The 20,557-nt window shown below is 45.3% G+C and overlaps 1 long non-coding RNA gene across 1 annotated transcript in view; it reads left to right on the plus strand.

The window, feature by feature from the left end:
* Positions 1-5,897, plus strand: part of LOC144752139 (uncharacterized) — a 173,828-nt gene extending 167,931 nt beyond the window's left edge. The window contains exon 3 of the long non-coding RNA XR_013594034.1: positions 5,714-5,897. This is a non-coding gene — a long non-coding RNA (uncharacterized LOC144752139). The remainder of the gene's footprint in view (positions 1-5,713) is intronic.
* Positions 5,898-20,557: the final 14,660 nt, after the last annotated feature.

Consider the following 20,557-nt stretch of genomic DNA (forward strand, 5'->3'; position numbering starts at 1 on the left):
TGGAAGACCGAAGTACATGCGGCTGTGCAACTCGTTCATGACCTGCAAGACGCAGGTCATCTTTTTTCATGAACTTGCATATGGTGTGCAAATGGAATGGAACACAGACACGAGTGCTGCATGCCAAACCTGATAAAGAGTTACAAGGAACTTCAAGTATTTAAAATAATGGGTGTGCACCAGGATTATGTTTGACATATCTCTGTGTGCCAAGCCTACAAACACTGCCTGTGGCATAGATAAGTCACCCCTCTAGCACTCCTCACAGCCCTAAGGCAGGGTACACTATACTACAGGTGAGGGCACAGCTGCATGACAAATATGCCCCTACAGTGTCTAATTCTATTCTTAGACATTTTAAGTGAAGCCATACTGAGTAAATGGTCTGGGAGGTTGTCATTACGAACTCTACAGTTCTATGGTCGCTTTATTGAATGCTAAGAAGTTTGGTATCACACTTCTCAGCATAATACACCCACACTGATGCCAGTGCTGGATTAATAACCAAATGCACTGAGAGGACATTTTAGAGCTGCCCCCTAAAAAACAACCAACTCAGCGAGGGTACAGCTGACTGGTCTGCATCAGCCTACCACACTCAGACATGTTTCTTACTTTGTTCATTTTAAAAAGTCATAACAATATACATTTTTATAAATTGATGTTGGATTCCTTTGGTTTTGGATGACTTTCTTAATCTGTAGTTTTGGTGCTTCTTAAAACTTTACACTTTTTCCTTTGTTTAGGCCTGACTGCTCAAAGCCAAGCTATCTAAGTTTGAATGAATGAATAAAGCAGCATTTATATCGCGCATAGCTACCCGTGGGCATCCAGCACTGGAAAGGTTTGAGTTAGGATTTAGCAAACTAATCCGACTGGACCCTGGAGATACAGCTGCTGATGGTGCCCTTGAAGATAATGACTACTCTCCCTCAGGCTTGCGCTAATAGATGTGCCTGACTCTCCTGTAGCTGGTGGGAATGGCTGTAGCGATGTCGGGGCTGATGCCAGGTTCAGCCAGGGTTTCATGAGGAACAGCAGGTCGGGGTGTGGCTGTGCTGCCGGTCCCTGGTCTCTGTGGTATTTGGTGAATGAGCCTGTGTTGAGGAGCATGCATGAGAGTGCATTGTTGTGAGGGTGGTGGCTAGTCTGTGAGAGGTTGGGGGAGGGGAGTTCTTGATGCAAGAGGGATGAGAATTTACAGGTGGCACTCGAGGACACCCTTTTGGTGTCAGGTGGTGTGGTGCAGCACAGTGATCGGCTGCTAGAGTTAGGAGCGTGGAGGATTGCTCTTGGGTAGAAGTGGTAGTTGTAAAAACCAGGGTTTCAGGCCCTGGGCATAGGTCGGGTGCAGATGTGTTTGGCTCTGCATGGCTTTGACCTGGGAGGGGATGGAGTAAAGGATGGTCGATGGGACTGAAGGGGACCAGGAGACAAGAAGTGGGAGAGTGGATAGGTTGGACAGCAGGTAGGCAGCAACGAAGTGAGGCGCACGGTGGGAGTGGGAAAAGATTGGGAGAAACTCGGCTGGAGAAATGTGAGAAACAGCAGTGAAAACAGGCACAACTTAGTAACAGCAGCAAGGGAAAGAGTAGGGAAAGGAAAGCAGAAACAGAGACAAAAGGTGGGAAGCAGTGAAAAAATAGGTACAACATAAAACAATGAGGCGGAGTGCAGTGAGAATAATGCAGAACTAGAAACAAAAAAGGGCAAAAAAACTGTGAAAAAATACATCACCCCATAAGAGTAAGGAATAGTGCAGTGAGAATTAGGTAAAAGTGGAGACAAGTGGAGACAAGTGGAGACAAAAGGCAAAAAGCAGTGAAAAGAACAGGCAGAATGCAACCCTTTCAACTAGGGATGGGAGGTTGGCCAAAAGGTCTGGAAAGGCCACGAACTGTACCTTAGCTCCACATACAGGAAGGAGCTATGAAAAGTCATGCTAAATTGAAAATAATCCCTCTAACTCTAAAACCCAATTGTGAGGTACAGGATTAGAGTGACAACAGTCCATCCAACTAATAGGGAACACTCAACACCACAAGTACAGCATCTATCATAACAGAAACCCAGGGAAGAGAAGAGCAACCAACAAATAACTGATATCAGCTCCAGAAAAGCACAGTAGGGACACAGGAGAACATGAGAGCCTTGCAAGACGAGCAAGGTCCCTCAGCATCACACCCAGGGCCAAAAGGACTAAAGAGAAACCTCCAACAGAATCCACAAACAAACCAGGTGGACACCATATTGAGATATTAGCCAAGCCTGACATTGCTTTCCAGGGCCAGACAGAAGCAGGCACAATTGAAGTGGTAGAAATGTAAGCCATGGAAGTTATAGTTAAGGTGAAGGTTCCAAGAATACATAAAGATCTTGTAAACTTCTGAAGTTCAAAATGTATCTTTCTTAATCACTACTATGTATATATGGCACGTCATAATGATGCTGATGATGATGAATGCTGATGTGTGAGGTGCAGCAGTGATCCCCCGAAACAATTTCAGAACTTGCAGAAGCTCCTAGAAAGAAAGAGGACAAGAAGAAGAGCTTTAAGCCACAGAACCTGAGATAGAGAACAGAATAATCAACCGTGAAAATCGCCAAGGGCCCTGGTACTTAGGAGTTCCTAAATTGAGAAGGATTCATCTTAACTGGACTGTACAATATGTAAAAAAGTCAGTTATTACCCAACTCAATGTCACTCGTTGCACTGCTCCAGAAGGGTAAGAGACAGGGACTCACAGACTCAAAACCGCAAATCTCATGTCACACAGGTCTGAACTGGGGACGCGGTGGTCCATGGAGCAATCCCACCATCTTTCACTGCTAACTAATAGAAAAGGAATGGCCTTGCTCTGCTAGCCAAGAGCTGTCCAGCCATCAATGTGCTTTCTGTGAGAATTACCATGCAAGAAGCAACAATATTGTTAACAAGGAGACCTAAAGTGTACTTCTAAATGCGTGCAACCAAAGAAAGTGAACAATCTAAAATAATGGTTATATTTCTGCACAACCTGGAAATAGTGTGAAATCCAAAGTGGCAGTGGAGGACCAGAGGTGAGCAGACATAGAGATGATTCCACCAGACCGTAGTGCGAGGTCTGGACACTCCTCAACAATCACTGGCAATGAGTATCTGGGAAGAAAATCCCAACACTGAACCTTGTGGAACCTTATGTACGCAGTGAGGTCCACACCTCTCAGCTTCAGGAAACAGAAACATGGAGAAAGGGAGGGTTGAAGATATTCACAGCCTCTCCCTCTTATCTCAAGCACAGCAACCCCAGAAGCGCAGTGTGGAGGGCCTGACAACTGCTACATGCAGAGCCCTACCAACAGCCCAGAGGGCAGATCAGGAAAGAAATGGCCCGGCTGAAATTAAATACCAGAACACAAATTAAGCCGGTCATCCATTGGATTACAGCTCTACCTCAACCACTCTGTCTCCATGGAGACAGAGTGGTTGAGGTAGAGCTGCAGTCTAATGGATAATCCACAGAAAGTTATCCAGCACAATATTCTCTTCTCCATTTGTGTGTTATACAGAGAAAGTTTTCTCATCTGTGACGCCATTGGTAGGTAGGCCGGCTGTCCCGTGCAAAAAACTCTTGCTTCCTGGCCAGCAGGACTAAAGAGTACATTGTACTGTAGGACCATGTAGACTCTGACTTTGCTCCCACATTGTTGAACATTGAACTCTAATACAAAGGCTCACACATTAGGCAGTAATATCCAGCTCGTACAGCAGTGATTCCAATCAGTACTCTCCGACTGAAGCCAGAACATCGGAATGGGATTATTCAACTCTCCCCACCCAGCGCTGTGCTGCATCCGTCAAGGATCTTCTCTCTTGTGCCTTCTGTTCAATATTTACTTCGGCCCCTTGGCATACCTCCTTGAACAGCAACAAGGGAACTTACAAATGTAAGTCAAGAACACAAAAATCTGCTTCCAACAGGAAAACATTCCCTAAAATCAAGTCAACATTGCATTTTGGGGCATATTAGCAACAAATAGCGATAATTATAGCTAAACATGGTTAGTGCATTTCTTTTATCGCCAGCTATAGCCGGATATTATCGCAGAGATAATGTGCTATTCGCAAAGTTTATCTCCAAAGCGATAAAATATCCGGCTATAGCGTGTCAATGCGTGAATATTGCTGGAAATCCAGCGATATTCAGGCATCATCGCTAATGGGGACTTAACCTGACTATCCACCCCCATTGGATATACAGGTTCAGAAGTGGTCTGAGCAGGCGTTAGGTGTTGGCGATAATCGCGCTTAGCGCGAGTTTTTTTATCACTTCGCCTGCCTTGCTAATAGGCGATAGCTGTATTAGCGACTGCTTTCAGTCGCTACTAGGTTGAGTACGCCCACTTTGCACGTCATTAGCGATAAATATCGCTGACATACAACGTGGGCCCCAATCCTGTCGCTATCTCCTACAAGCTGTCGCTAACTGCTGTTAGCGACAGCTTGCTAATAGGGTGATAAAAATATTGCCGCTATCGCGGGAAAAAGTCCTGCTAACGTGGCGATATCACCCTTGCTAATATGCCCCTCTATTTGTTACATGGGCTCCAGTCAAGGAAGTTGATATTCAAGTACATGAACGGTGTCAAGTACCAGTATTCTAGTATTTGTATCCACCATCCATGACTGATCCTCAAGGCCTTAGTACCTCACCATCCACCTTAGGATAAGAAAAAAGGGTAGGGGGCTAGTTTTGACACTGATCTAACTTTTGTTCCCACGTCAGCTTGGTGGTTTAGGGCAAGAACATGCAGCTCTCCTTTCTGTGGAGAATCGTGCCTCTTCTGCACATGTTGAGCTAATAATATCCCTCATCAGGCCACCTCTTGACCACTGTAGGATTTTCTTCTGTAGTCTCCCAAATAAACAAACCTCTAAGCTCCAAAGTCATCACTCTGGAGTAGCTAGAGTATGGCTTAGCATTCATAAGCAAGATCACATCAGGCCCAGCCTTAGAGCATTCAATTGGCTCCAAATACATTCTACATTAAATTAAAGGTTTTGTTTACCCTCCATGAGGCTTTCTTGGGACCTCCAAACATGCAGAAACTGTCAACTCAAGGGTCCCAATGAACTGAGGAATATTCCCGGGCATGCAAAGACCCCAACACTGGAATTCCCTCAATCCACACATTAGATCCGAGCTCAACCAGTGGCGTTTCAGGAAACGTTTGAAAGCTGAACTCATCTTAGAAGAGAGGATATGAACAAAGAATTGTGGACACTGTCACCTCCCTTTCTGATAGTACTTTATACTCCACATTCTACCAACAAGTGCTGCCATCCATGCCCTATCAATACCTAAAAGCAGCTGAAAGGCAGCAGGCAGGCCTTTATAAACCCCCATCATATATACATCATAATTCATGCAGAAGATCACACTCCATCAGACAACTTCTCCCCATTAAATACGTTCTCTTTTAAATGTCATGTTTCATAGACCAGGTACTGTGCACTGCAGCATACCTCCATGCATATCAACTCTTCTGAGTTGCACTAAAAATAAAAATAGTTTTGTTTTGTCTCTACAAATTGCTGGCGCAGATATCTGAATTTAGCACTAAGGTATTTTGAATTGCGAGAGTGGGTAAAGTACAGTTACTAAAACATTTATATTTCCCATGGACAGCATTGATTGATTGTCGTCAGTAACTAAACATCCTTCTCTTTTAGATTCCTCGGACTGCTGGCCGTGTCCTGAAGACCAATGGCCCAATGAAGGACAGACACAATGTGATTTAAGAACTCTCCAGTTCCTGTCCTTCAAAGAGCCTTTGGGGATCACACTATCGGGCCTAACAAGCCTCCTTCTTCTAATCTCTCTCTTCGTTTTATGCGTATTCAAGAGGTACCAAGATACACCAATCATCAAAGCGAACAACAGAGAACTCAGCTATGTGCTTATCATCGCTCTTATGCTCTCCTTCCTCTCCTGCTTTGCTTTCGTAGGTCACCCCATGAGACTTACCTGCATGATCCGCCAAAACTCTTTTGGTATTGTGTTTGCCATCAGCATCTCGACTGTTCTGGCAAAGACCATCACTGTGATTATAGCGTTCAATGCTCGCGATCCCACCAGCCGCTCTTCAAGGTGGCTTGGGACCAGAATGCCCAGTGGTGTGGTCCTTCTGTGTTCATTTGCTCCCGTCCTGATTTGTACAGTCTGGCTTCTTCTCAATCCTCCGTTCCCAGTGAAGATACACATGGGGGATACTACTATCATCCAGTGTGACGAGGGCTCTGTTCTCTTCTTCTATCTGATGTTGGGATATCTGGGCTTGTTGGCCACTGTCAGCTTTGTAGTTGCATTTCATGCCCGTAAGTTGCCCCAGAGCTTCAATGAGGCCAACCTCCTCACCTTCAGCATGCTTGTGTTTCTGGCCGTCTGGATCTCATTCATCCCGGCTTACCTGAGCACACGGGGGAAGTACATGGTTGCCGTAGAGATCTTTGCCATCTTGTCTTCTACTGGAGGACTCTTAGGTTGCATCTTTATTCCTAAGTGTTACATTGTCCTTTGTAGGCCAGAGATGAACACAAAACAATACTTAATGCAAAGACCAGTCTTGCAATGAACTAAAAACTAAGTAATATCTATATATGATCAATGAGTTCCACCACACCTGACTGCACATGTCTTATCATTGCCACAATGACTGCTATATCAACCACTAGCAGCCCGTCCCGACATTGTCCGGGGATGAAATGTAATACGTGTAATGTTTATAATAGTAAATCCCAATTTATTGTAAGATTTCACGGTATACAACATTTTTGGTTTCATTTGAATGTGGACGTAGAATAAATTGATTTTGCACATTGTCAGTTTATTATTGATCTTGCACGTCGTCTTTTACCTGTACATATAGGCTAACGTCAGTTAGTAAGAGCGTTCTTGATATGTGCCTCCTTAGCTGTACCATATTTGAAGAGCCTTCGTGATCTGTGCATCCTCAGCGTTAACCTTTGCAGCTTGTGGGTGTTGTGGAGTGGCTTGGTTATAGAATCCCCTTGCGCGTTGTGTTTGACGTTAATCTGTGTACGCTGACAGTGCCCTGCATGACAGCGTTCTTGCGAGGGCTGGGTGTGTGTGATTCACGCTGGTAGTCTGACTGATTTGAGGCCCGCCTGAGCCCCGTACTAAATTTAAATCGTGCACTGTGTTATATCGTCTGGTACGCTGCCTCGCTTCTGCCTCTGCCAGAGCCGTGGAGCAATCTGATAAGGCGTGAGAATTTTTTGCATAAGGCAGACGCACACAAAGGATTCTTGTAAAGCTTTGTTTTAGTTGAAAATGTTCTCCGCACCAGATAGCAGTAATGCCGGCTGAATGGCAAGGGCCGTGAATGCGGCGCACATTGTTGTTTGGAGACGCCCCTGTCAGAAGGTGCCAAAGCGAGTACTGTGACTGTTAGCAGTAATGGAGCGTGAATAGCGCGCCGAGTGAATGCCCCGCTTGTGAAAGCCGCGCCTCTTTTTTTTTTTTTTTTTTTAGTCCAGCCCCCTCTGACAACGCTGACAATGCTGACGCCCACAAAGGAGTAAAGCTTTGTTTTTGTTGGAAATTTGCACCGCACTATACATCAGTAATGCCGCCTGAATGCCAAGGGCCGTGAATGTGGCGCACCTTGGTGTTTGGAGCGGGCCCTGTCAGAACGTGGCAAAGAGAGTACTGTGAGTGTTAGCAGTAATAGAGTGTGAATGGGCACGCACAGTTAATGCCACGCTAGCGAAATCTGCGCCCCTTTTTTTTATTGGGGGGGAACTGGAACGCTATGCTGGATCTAGACATGAATAGGTCACACCCACCTCTACAGGCCTCTGGCGCTGCAAAGCTGTCTGACATATTTAACACATGGGCGGAGGGCTGGGAACTGAGCGATGCCTGGCGGGTATTACACCCCACACACAAAGAATATTCCTTCTATTCCTCAGTACACTACACACGCGCATTGATCGATTCCTATGCTCCCACACACTGGCCACAGTGATAGGTTCTCCGGAATATCTGGCAAAAACGTTCTCGGACCATAGGCCCCTGAGGTGCCCCATTTCCTGGGGCAGAGTGCCAAATACATACCTACATGGAGGCTCAACCCACAACACTTAGAAGATGGACCATTTAGAGTGACCCTATTGGACACTCTGACACAATATTGGGATGCTAACTGGGGATCTGCTTCCTCCAACTTGATGGTTTGGGATGCGATGAAAGTGCTGATACGTGGGGCTGCGATAGGGCAGTTGGTAGGGGGTAGACAGGAGGTGCACCGGAAGTTATGTGAGGTGGAGGCCAGGCTAATGGTGCTTAAGTGGGAAGCAGTTGGGGACCCCGACGAGAAAAGGGCCCTACAAGGACAACACATATTGCATGCAGAGACGCTGGAATCGCTGCGTGTCATAGATTATAAGGCTTATCTGCAGAGGCAACACACTGAGGCAGATCGCTCTGGCATGCTGCTAGCCCGCTTGGTGCGGGATAGGCCAGAAACCCCGATCATTACCCAGGTCCATAACCAGGTGGACACCCTAGAGAGTACTCAATCCGACATTAACCTAGCGTTTCACGATCACCTAAAGGCACTGTACGCTCCGACTGGAATGGAAGACCCCACACAAATAACTGATTTCATGAGGGATCTCCCCTTCCCACTCTTAACAGCAGACATACAGAAGACAATCGAGGGGCCTATAACTCAACACGATATACGTGCAGCGATAAAACACTTGAATAAAAAAAAGACACCGGGCATGGACGGGCTCCCAGTGGAGTTCTATTCAACCTATGCCGACACCCTGATACCGATCCTAGAAAAGGTGTATAGGATAGCCTTCGAAGAGGGCCATCTGCCACGATCCACTATGCAAGCATTAGTGACCTCCATACCTAAACCGGGTAGGGATGTCTTGGAGTTGGCAAACTATAGGCCCCTATCCATGTTGTCAACTGAGTATAAAATACTGAGCAAAGCTATTACCTATTAGCTATTATTCAGCCTCATCTGACTGCACTCCTACACCGAGACCAGTGTGGGTTCCTTCCCGGGCGTAGTACCTCCCTAAACACGAGATGCCTTCATGCACTAATGGCGGCATCACCGAAAGAACTGAAACAGGCAGGATGCATTGCGTTGGATCTCAAACAAGCGTTTGATTCACTTTCTTGGCCCTTTATGTTTGAGGCCTTGCGATGCTTTGGCTTCCCGGCCCCTTTACTGCAATGGATCAGGTTGTTGTACACCGACCCCACAGCTCGGGCGAGAACGGGGCGCTATGTGTCGGCCGAATGCCCGGTCTACCGAGGCACCAGACAGGGATGCCCCCTTTCCCCAATGCTGTTTGTCCTGGCGCTCGAACCATTGGCCATTGCTCTTCGTAAGTGCGCAACCGGATTAGGCATTCCAATAGCAGGGTCCTCCCATGTACTCTCCATATATGCAGATGATATGTTATTATATCTCCGGGATCTGGAGGCTGACCATATGCAATTATACGACACCTTCCGTAAGCTTGAAATGGTGTCGGGCTTGGCTATAAACTCAGAAAAGTCAGTGGGATTCTACTTCTGGGACGCACCTCACCCGCCCTTTATACCCTTTGGCGCCTACATGATTCCGGTGGCCCAGTCCAATTTTAAATACTTGGGGATCCGTATATACAGAAGAACGGAGGACCAGTTAGATGGCAATATCTCCAGGGCCATTGCTGGCCTCCATGGCAGTATCGTTTTTTGGACCTCGCTGCCTTTGTCAGTCATGGGCCGCATTGCAATAGCTAAGATGGTGATGCTACCTCGCTTGCTGTACCACTTCGTGAATCTGCCCATATGTCTCCCGCACCGAATTTTCACAACAATAAATACTTTACTGACCACTCTTATATGGGGGTCGGGCAGACGACGCATTAGTCTGAGCAAACTACAGCTTGGTACTAAACTAGGGGGCCTAGGTGCCCCTGATTTTCAAGGGTATTATTACACCAGTCAACTCCAATGGTTGTCTTACTGGCTGGCCGGAAGGAACCTCCACGAGATCGGTTGGACGACGGAACAGTTGGAACGGGGCGAATTACTTAATCTATTGCTACCCAAAAGTAAGATACCAGGGATATGCCACCCACAGCTTCGCACTGCCCTTCTCTGTTGGAAAAAGGCACTAGCTTACACGTCGTCGGCAATGCCATATGCAGGTAATATCCCCTTATTGGGCATCCCAACACCGCAGGGAAAATGTACGAAACATACACTACGACACTGGATGGAGAGCAGAGTTGAGGAGATAGGCAGTTTCTTGACTCACTGCTAGACCATCGCACCTTCGTCAGATGACTGGGACCTCGGACAGACATTATTTATTGCATGCAACTGTATCCCACTATATTAGGACGACTTGGGCGCCACAACGCATTAAACCACAGCAACATGAGCTGGTATACCTGATACACTACATGGGGGCAGGGGGTCACTTAGTACGCTGGCTGTATACAGGGATTAGAACACATGCAGCGCTGCCCCTTACCACATTACGAGAGATCTGGTCGCAAGACACTGGGGAGGAAATTACAGACACTACATGGCGGGTGATCCTGGAACATCCAAGAAGGGTCTCACGAAACGTGAAATTTAAATTCATCCAAACTATGGTCCTTCATAGGGCATACCTCACCCCGGAGAGAATACACTGGATGTTTCCAGACGCCCCCCATCATTGCCCGCGATGCAGGGTGGATGAGGCGGGACTCCTACATATGCTTTGGACATGCCCACAGCTGGGCAATTATTGGAGGGAGATGTGCCAGACAATAGGAGAGGTTTTGCAGATGGGGTAAAGGAGAGCGCCTTATATTGTTTAGTGGGAGCTCGCCCATGTCCCAAGCAGCTAAAAATCAAACTAAGATTTGTAGATCTTGCCCTCCTTTTGGCAATCAGGATGATTACGATGAGATGGAAATCCCCAAGAGCGCCTAGGGTAGAGACATGGCGGACGGAAGTAGTGAGGTGGGGCCGAGCAGAATGCATTACCCTTAGAAAAGAGGAGGAGGGCGGGAGGCGGAAAATTCCCATGGCAATGGATTGGGAGGTTATACTAATGGAGACAGATTAGACCTACCGCTGCCCCAAAGCGAATGACAGCACATTATATACTGAGTGAAGAGGGCCGGGTATAACAGACACCAAGGTGGAACAGATAGGTTTATGTATGTTTTTATCGATTATTCTGGAATAAGAGTGGTCATCACCGTAGAGCGGAGACTGAATTGTTGAGAGACTATCAACACCTGGGACTGGAGGGTGGGGGAGGGATTGTTGGGGAGGGAATGGGTGGGTATGGGATATGTCCTGTCACTAACGGATGACGCCGATATCGTGCATTTATCCATACATATACGGTCTGGTTAAAGTGATACTGTCCTTTATTACGTATTGGGGTAAAATTGAAAAATCGTGATGTATTAAATGCCTAATACTTAATGATGAATGGTTTTGCCCTGAATGTACAATCACGAATAACGTTTTTGAAAAAAAAAAGAAATAATCACATCTTGTATCCCTTGCTGTATTGGACCCTTTCAATAACCCTTCACTCAGGCCTTAGTTCTTTCTCTTAGTTTTCTATGGGTCTCCCTTGATGGACCAAAACCAGGGTATTTTATCATTGTGGTCAAGGTCTGAACAGTCCCTTATAATCTCTCTAGTAAATTTAGTGCCTTGTTTACTCCAGAACTGCCCCATTTGATTACACTTACAAGATGAATATGATCTTCAAAAGAAAATTATTTGTGTGTAAAATAAGCTGTGGTCAAACGCGGGACTGCTAAAAGTCTACATAAAAAAGATATTCTCCTGAAACAGTATCTGTTAGCTGTTTATTATGTCCCTTATTGGAACCTCATATGAAGCAACTGGAAGACATTAGCTCTTTTACAGTTTTACCTTTTCTCTAATGGGTTTCAACCAACCAAGCTGGAAATTGTTTTTTGATGGGTTCCCAGTGCCTGTCCTGTGAGAATAAACTGTCCAGATAGCTAAAAGTCTTTACCTGTTCTAGCTTTTGACCTGTTGCAAATTGTGTCTTTGCGTTTTTCCTCACCTTACCATAGACCATGGTGTATATTTCGATTAAGTTAAGTTTTAATATTCTTCCTCCAATGAAAGATACAAAGTTATCAAATAAAAGCTGAAGGTCATTTACTATCCTATATAACAGCACCCTATTACCTGCGTATAATAAAATTGGGGTGGCCCGTGAGCCTATTTTGGGTGCATCACCCTTTAAGTTTTAGTGCATGGAGTCAACACCGTTTATATATATTGAAAGTTAAAAAGGGGCCAAGACACAGCCCTGATGAATGCCTTTTGTCACTCTGGACTTGTCTGTACAGTCCCCATTTTTCCCAAAGCGAACACTACCTGTTAATGAGGCGAACAGCTGTGAAAGATGGCGTATGATGTCAACTGGGGCAACTGTTTCGGCTAAAGCCTGCCCCAATTTTGTTTGATTTACTAAATCAAATCTCTACTGCCCCTTGCGTGGTAGTGTATATTTACTAATTTGCAGACGTAAATTAATATTCTGCTCCACAGTGCCAAATTATTTCCTGAACCCATATTGGCATTCAGTTATTATATGTTTTTTTGGGCCCACGCTTCTAATCTGTCCAGGATCACCCAATAGACTATTTTCACAGAGGAGTCTAATAGGATATTGGGCAATAGCACCTTGGGTCTCACTGGTGTCCTTTTTTAAAAATGGGTACAATGGTGATATCACTCCTTGTTTTAGGGAAGTGGTTGTGAGCTGCCACACTTCAGTTAGTATGGGCGGGTGCCCATAACAATTTAACAGCTTTAAAAGTATCAATGGGCACCTCATCTGGCCATGTGATTTTACAAGGGTACTTTTTTTTAAATCTAACATCTCACCCACCTACTCAAGAAAGGAGTATCTTTTGTGTGGACCGAACAGTCTGAAGCCGCTTCCCGGACAATGAAGTCCTGCTACACAAAAGTATCAATATTGAGACACCCTGACATAGAGCTGCCCTTGGTCTTGGAAACTGATGTCCCATATCACTTCCTGGGAGGTACGGGCGAAATTTGCGAATTCGCGGTACGCGAATTCGCGTGAAATCGTAACCGTGATTCGCAAATTTCGCAAATTCCGCAAACTCGCAGATTATTATTTTTTGCCAGTTCGCAATGGTTTTTTACAAGTTTGGGAAAGCAAACTTACTTGTGTGGACGCAACAGTCGCGACCATGTTGTTTCCACTTGTGAAGCCTGTTCGCGACCTCTGGTTCATCACAGCACCCTCTGGTTCACCACTGCCACCCTCTGGTTCACCACTGCCACCCTCTGGTTCACCAATGCCACCCTCTAGTTCACCACTGTCACCCTCTGGTTCATCACTGCCACCCTCTGGTTCACCACTGCCACCCTCTGGTTCATCACTGTCACCCTCTGGTTCATCACTGCCACCCTCTGGTTCACCACTGTCACCCTCTGGTTCACCACTGCCACCCTCTGGCTCATCACTGCCACCCTCTGGTTCATCACAGCACCCTCTGGTTCATCACAGCACCCTCTGGTTCACCACTGCCACCCTCTGGTACACCACTGTCACCCTCTGGTTCATTACTGTCACCCTCTGGTTCATCACTGCTACCCTCTGGTTCATCACTGCCACCCTCTGGTTCACCAATGTCACCCTCCGGTTCATCACAGCACCCTCTGGTTCACCACTGCCACCCTCTGGTTCACCACTGCCACCCTCTGGCTCTTCACTGCCACTCTCTGGTTCATCAAAGCACCCTCTGGTTCATCACAGCCCCCTCTGGTTCACCACTGCCACCCTCTGGTTCACCACTGTGACCCTCTGGTTCATCACTGTCACCCTCTGGTTCATCCCTGCCACCCTCTGGTTCACCACTGCCACCCTCTGGTTCACCACTGCCCCCCCCCTGGTTCATCACTGCCACCCTCTGGTTCACCACTGCCACCCTCTGGTTCATCACTGTCAACCTCTGGTTCATCACTGTCGCCCTTTGGTTCATCACTGCCACCCTCTGGTTTACCACTGTCACCCTCTGGTTCATCACGGTCACCCTCTGGTTCATCACTGCCACCCTCTGGTTCATCACTGCCACCCTCTGGTTCACCACTGTCACCCTCTGGTTCATCGCTTCCACCCACTGGTTCACCACTGTCACCCTCTGGTTCACCACTGCCAGCCTCTGGCTCATCACTGCCACCCTCTGGTTCATCACAGCACCCTCTGGTTCATCACAGCACCATCTGGTTCACCACTGCCACCCTCTGCTTCACCACTGTCACCCTCTAGTTCATCACTGTCACCCTCTGGTTCATCACTGCCACCCACTTATTCATCACTGCCACCCTCTGGTTCACCACTGTCACCCTCTGGTTCATCACTGCCACCCTCTGGTTCATCACAGCACCCTCTGGTTCATCACAGCACCCTCTGGTTCACCACTGTTACGATCTGGCTCATCACTGCCACCCTCTGGTTCATTACTGTCACCCTCTGGTTCATCACTGTCACCCTCTGGTTCACAATTGGCACCCTCTGGTTCATCACAGCACCCTCTGTTTCACCAGTGCCACCCTCTGGTTCACCACTGCCACCCTCTGGTTCATCACTGTCACCCTCTGGTTCATCACTGACACCCTCTGTTTCATCACAGCATCCTCTGGTTCACAACTGCAACCCTCTGGTTCACCCCTCTCACCCTCTGGTTCATCACTGCCACCCTCTGGTTCATCACTGCCACCCTCTGGTTCACAATTGCCACCCTCTGGTTCATCACAGCACCCTCTGTTTCACCACTGCCACCCTCTGGTTCACCACTGCCACCCTCTGGTTCATCACTGCCACCCTCTGGTTAATCACTGCCACCCTCTGGTTCATCACTGCCACCCTCTGGTTCACTACTGCCACCCTCTGGTTCATCACAGCACCCACTGGTTCACCACTGCACCTTCTGGATCATCACAGCACCCTCTGGTTCACCACTGTAGATTATGGGGAGAAAGCACACCTGCCCAGCCTCAACCGAGATGAATTAATTTGGGGCTGGTTAATGTGTTACTGAATTTAAGCTTCAAGTCTGGCACATGCTTCCTTATCTGTAAGTGCTTCCTGATGCGGTTTAATTTTTGTGACAGGAGCATTGTGCCATACTTGTAACTATTCTCTGACCTGCTTCGAGGGTCAGAGAATAGTTGCTAGTAGGCAACGAACTCTTCAACCTCCAAAATCATAAAAAAATCTACAATCAATACAGGGATTCCTACATTTTGGTAGAACATACATTTTGAATTACGCAGAAATAGTAAAATCTTTCTACGACTTAATTAACCTGTTTTTTTCTGGGAGACATTGGACACAGAAAGCACAGATACACGTTGTTCCTTACAAGCTGACATAATATCTTCCAAACACTTATAGACACACGTAAACGTATGCAACCTAGTGAGCCGCATAATTGCGGGTCCATCTGGGTACACCTATCTGACATACAATGAAGGTGAAACAGTACCAATTGCATACAAGTCACATTTGTACACAAATGCTGAGATGCTCTTTGCATTCACAGAAAAAAACTCTGACATCAGTACAGACTGCTGTGTAGTGAGAGAAAGAGCACTGGCTCAGGGGAAACAAATAATAGTAGTAACTTAGAGGCTGCGACAAAGGCAAGCATCCCTAAAACCCAAGCCTTACATCCCAGATGGATACGATGGGCTAATTCTCTCTCTGCAAAAGATGTAGAATACAGGTATGACCCAAATCTAAAGACACAAGCATTCCTACAATACAAACAAGAATATCCTCTACCAAATGAAATAATGCCTCTAGATCAGCATGAATATATAATTTACAGTGATGGATCTGCTCAACCAGCCATAGGGAGTAATCAACAATATAGCGCAGCATGTACTAACGTTAAAGGTCACATGAGGGATGGAAAATTTCATCCTAGTTGCACTAAAACGCAATCTCTAGAAGACTGCACGGCAGAGGTGGCAGAGTAAAAAAGCCTTGATACTGGCACCAGTAAACATGGATGGAGAATTCCCCACACTAATTGTGTGTGATTCCTTTTACTGTGTGCAATCATATAATGAATACTTGCAATACTGGGTTCAAAATGGGTTCAAACACACAAAAGATGGCACAATTAAGCATAAAATGCTATAGGAACAGGTAGTGAAGTTTAAATAGGAACTACCAAGGGATCACGTGATACATACACTGAGTCATCAGCGTGATGGCGTTCATGTTGAAGTGAATTTATTGGCTGATAAAGCCGCAAAGGGGGCTGTCCACATGGCTTCCATAGCTGCAATCACTCATTCTAAAATGAAAAAAGATGGTGAGATGATGTGGCTGTTATTGCTTCACGCAAAAACAGCAGTGCAGTACCAAAAAGATTTCCACACAAATACTACTGCAAATTAGATGCCAATAACATTCCCTTTGCTCAGATTCCTGGAGTGGGGAATAGAGTAATTCCAAACATGGATAGTAGGTTAGGTTTAATTCTAGCAGCACACAAAGGAATAGGTTCTGCACATACAGGAGTTACAGCGACAGCTTCTTTACTGAAACAACGCTATTGGTGGCCTGGATTAACAAAGCAGACTAAAGACTATGTCTTGAAATGCAACACCTGCCAGCAGATGAAAGGTTCTACCGTAACACGTCCAGCGCAAACACCATTGTTAATGTCTGACAAACCACTAGCGTGTGTTTACCTAGACCACTGCGGCCCCTTAAAAAGTGATGGGCCCTACAAATAATTCATGGTTGCAGTAGATTCCTGCTCGAGATTCCTATGGGTATGGCCCCAGAGCTCAACTGACGCTCAAACTGTTATAAAAGATCTGAAAGTCTTCATAGGCACATATGCAATTGGCACATTACATTCTGAGCGGGGCCCGGCATTTAGCTCTCTGGCTTACAAGGCGGCCATGTGAGTATTTGGTGTGGCATCTCTGTACCATCCTGAGGGAAATGTGGTCATGAAGAGGAAAAACCGAGACTTAAAGCTGGGTAAAACATCAGTATGGAGTCCAGCAGGCCCATAACAATATTCCAAGTCGTTCTCTACGGGGGGGGAGGGGCACTCCATACGAGGTCCTATTTGGGACAAGAATGTGGGTACCTGATCTTGATTATGAAGGGGCAGTGGCGGATGAAAAAACATTTGATCGTTTTGCTATTTTACAGGATCTAAAAGAATCCAGGACACAACAAAGTAATGTCCACCTGAAGCAGACCGCCACTGGGCAAGTCAAAATAGTCACGGCAAGACCTGTCTGGATCCCAAAAGTCGGGGATCTGGTCAGAGAGAAAATAGCGGACAAGAAAGAATTTTGGCCATCTTACAGAAAACCTGTACCAGTTTAAGCAGTTGATGGAACAAGAACTGTACTTCTACCGCCCCTTGCTGGAAAAAAGAAGAAAAGATTTGTCTCAATCAACCTATTCAAACCAAACTATGTGGCCGATACTAAGTAGTAGGACTAGTGGGCTCCAAAGTAGGAGATGCCCTCCTCACGCTACAATTCAAGAAGTTCAAATGGAAAGATTCATCACGTTTGAAGAGTCACCTGTATGGAATGAAGGACTATGCAACAATGCTATGGAGCTCATTTCCCTTGAACCTGAAGTTCAACTTCAAAATCAAACTCAACAAAATAACAGACAAATTGCTATTAGACCAAATACAGATGTCTACGTCAACATGCCTTGACCAAAGCAAACTGAGATTTCAACAAATCCTGATGCAATTCCAACAATTGATCGAACTACTGCTGGCTACTTCATAAACTTTAATACGTTTTATTTGGATCCAAGTGAACCCGAAATGACGCCAGCCCAAAAATCATGCAAGCAGCAAGTTAAAGACTTTCTGAACTTTCTTAAAAAGACTTACCTTGTATCACTGTGGGTAGATCTATGGATAATTACCTGGGTGATTTTCTTTCTCTTCTGGCTAGGCTTAGCGATAGATTTTAACATGCTTATTAATGGACAATATATGCGGCAGAGCTCTGCCGCCCAAAATGTGAATTTTTTTTAAAACCACATCAATCATCTCATCAAGAACAAAGAGACTTGTCATCAGTGAACATTACAGCAGTTCCTATACTGGATGGTATAGTTTGGGACAAGGTTGATTTCGACATATTCAGCCCAACCAAACTTTTAAAAATTACACATTTGTTTAAAATGTCATTAAGTGATATCATTACCTCAAGTACATTTTCTGCTGATTGGGATGTTGATACTGTAAATAACATGTTGTCTGATTTGGAAACTGCTGCATTTTCTAATATTGAAACATTGGAAGCCACAAATTCAAAACCATGTATCTTTATCAACATTAAGGTTATCACTTTCTGTACAAATCATGTAATCCTAGAAATGAATTCACATACCACCAGTGGGAAGATTGCCCAACGTGGCCAAAAAGCAGTTCAAAAACCTTTGCACAAAAGTTTCCATATTTCTCAAGGTTTAATATGTCTGACCCAGACTCATTTTATTATAAGGTTGCACCAACATCAGCATAGAAAAATATAATAAACACCCAACAGATTTACTCAATTTATGGAAAAAAACTATAGACTTGAAATCAGTTTGGGGTATTATGGAATGGCAGGTGCAGGGGATAGAAGCATTATTTAGAGCATGCCTTATCCCTCAAAAACTCATGTTTTTGAATAAGACAGTGCAACAAATGTCTTCGCTTGGACTAGCCAAGAACAAAGACTTGAACACACCTCAGCTGCCAACACCATCACTCATCGATGGTAACAAAACATCACAGGAATGGATTACAAGAGATTACATCATACAATACAATAGATCAGACCCGATTGAAATAAATTGTTAATTTGGTCCACAGACATTAATGGTTGTCAGAAAAGATTCATGGGTAAAACCGAAGGTTTCACAATCCATAGGCCAGATCAGTGTGATGTACAAATACAACACCCTGGGGTAGTGACGTCATACAGTGTTGGGAAGTTGTGCCTCGGTCGGCTAAAGACCTCAACACTCACACAGGTAAAACAACACTTCTCCTTACTCAAATAGGATATGGATCTTAGGGATTTGTTCCTAGGTCCCAGGAAACCACGTCAGAAAAGTTTCAGATATGCTGGCATTTATGCTGCCTACAATGAAATATGGAAAATATCCCAACAAGAGGCTGCAAAGAAACTACGGGAAATAGACCGTTTACATCTAGAAAACTCTCTAGCTGTGGTAGACAATGGGTTAACAAAATTGACCTCCAGGATATATTACTTAGGCAACATCGTATCTTCTGCAATAAAAATCCTCGTACAAGGTTTGGCCATTTTAAAACACATGCAATCTCAATTATGTTCTATCATGTTGTTGAGTTGGAAGCTGCAATCTTTGCGTGCAGGCTACGTGCCATGGCGTTTTATCGACAGCATGTCTCTGTTTTCTGAATACAATCTAACAGACAAACAGATAAAAATGGCACAAAGGGGAACAAAATATACAATGCTGCGTATCAAAAAACTGGATAGATTACCATTTACAGTGGCAGAATCTCCGTCCACAGAATGGCTAATCCATGGTAACATAAGTCTACCAGATACTACTTTTCAGTTTCAATATTGCCTTGAACAAAAGCAGGCAGGCAGATATTGAAAAATCGGTAAGGAATATATTAAGAAATCTTGGGAATTACCATACAGATTTCAATGCCGGAGTGGGGATCAAGAAGTATTTCTAAGTGGTACTAACTGCAAGAACGCTTTATGTGGATCACTCATATGTCAAGATATAATGCTCTATGGGGCTATAGCGAACTTGTAATGTCATCTAAGGGGATCACCAGCTGCAGTGATTACTCCAGCATTCGGGCTACTTTCAAATCAGAGTTACTTGATGCTGAACGATCAAGGCTGCTGCGGAATGCTTCCGGGCATCGCATATCTGGTAACTGTGAGCTCCAGGGCTACTTGTTGTATGTAAGTATTGTTTCCACAGACACATACAGTCCTGGAAACGCTGCTATGTCCTTCATTGAATGTTTCTTTAATATGGTTTGATACTGAAGGCAGAATGAAAGCCATGCTTTTACAGAAGTCTGTGCCCTTAAACTCCGCTCGAGAGACTTTTGATCTCCAGATCACAAAGTCTTCAGCAGAGATACTTGCGCTTATTCATACAAACTGCCCTTTCCATTTCGTAGAAATGGTAGATCATATCTTTAACATGTCTGATACGACAGGCAACGTCCACCTGTTTAAGACCATAGTTTCTGGACTTCTAGACACCTTTCAGATGGTACTTGGAGTTATGCCAAACGTCATACACTCTGTATTCTGAAGCATCTTTGGAGGATTTCCGCTAATACGGTTTTTATTAGCAGGTATCCTGATTGTTTTCTATCTGCTACGCAACGGACGTCCCAGTCACCAAGGAAATGAAAATAGCGCTCCTAGGG

Source organism: Lissotriton helveticus, chromosome 4_2, assembly GCF_964261635.1.
Source record: "Lissotriton helveticus chromosome 4_2, aLisHel1.1, whole genome shotgun sequence".
Taxonomy (NCBI): Eukaryota; Metazoa; Chordata; class Amphibia; order Caudata; family Salamandridae; genus Lissotriton; species Lissotriton helveticus.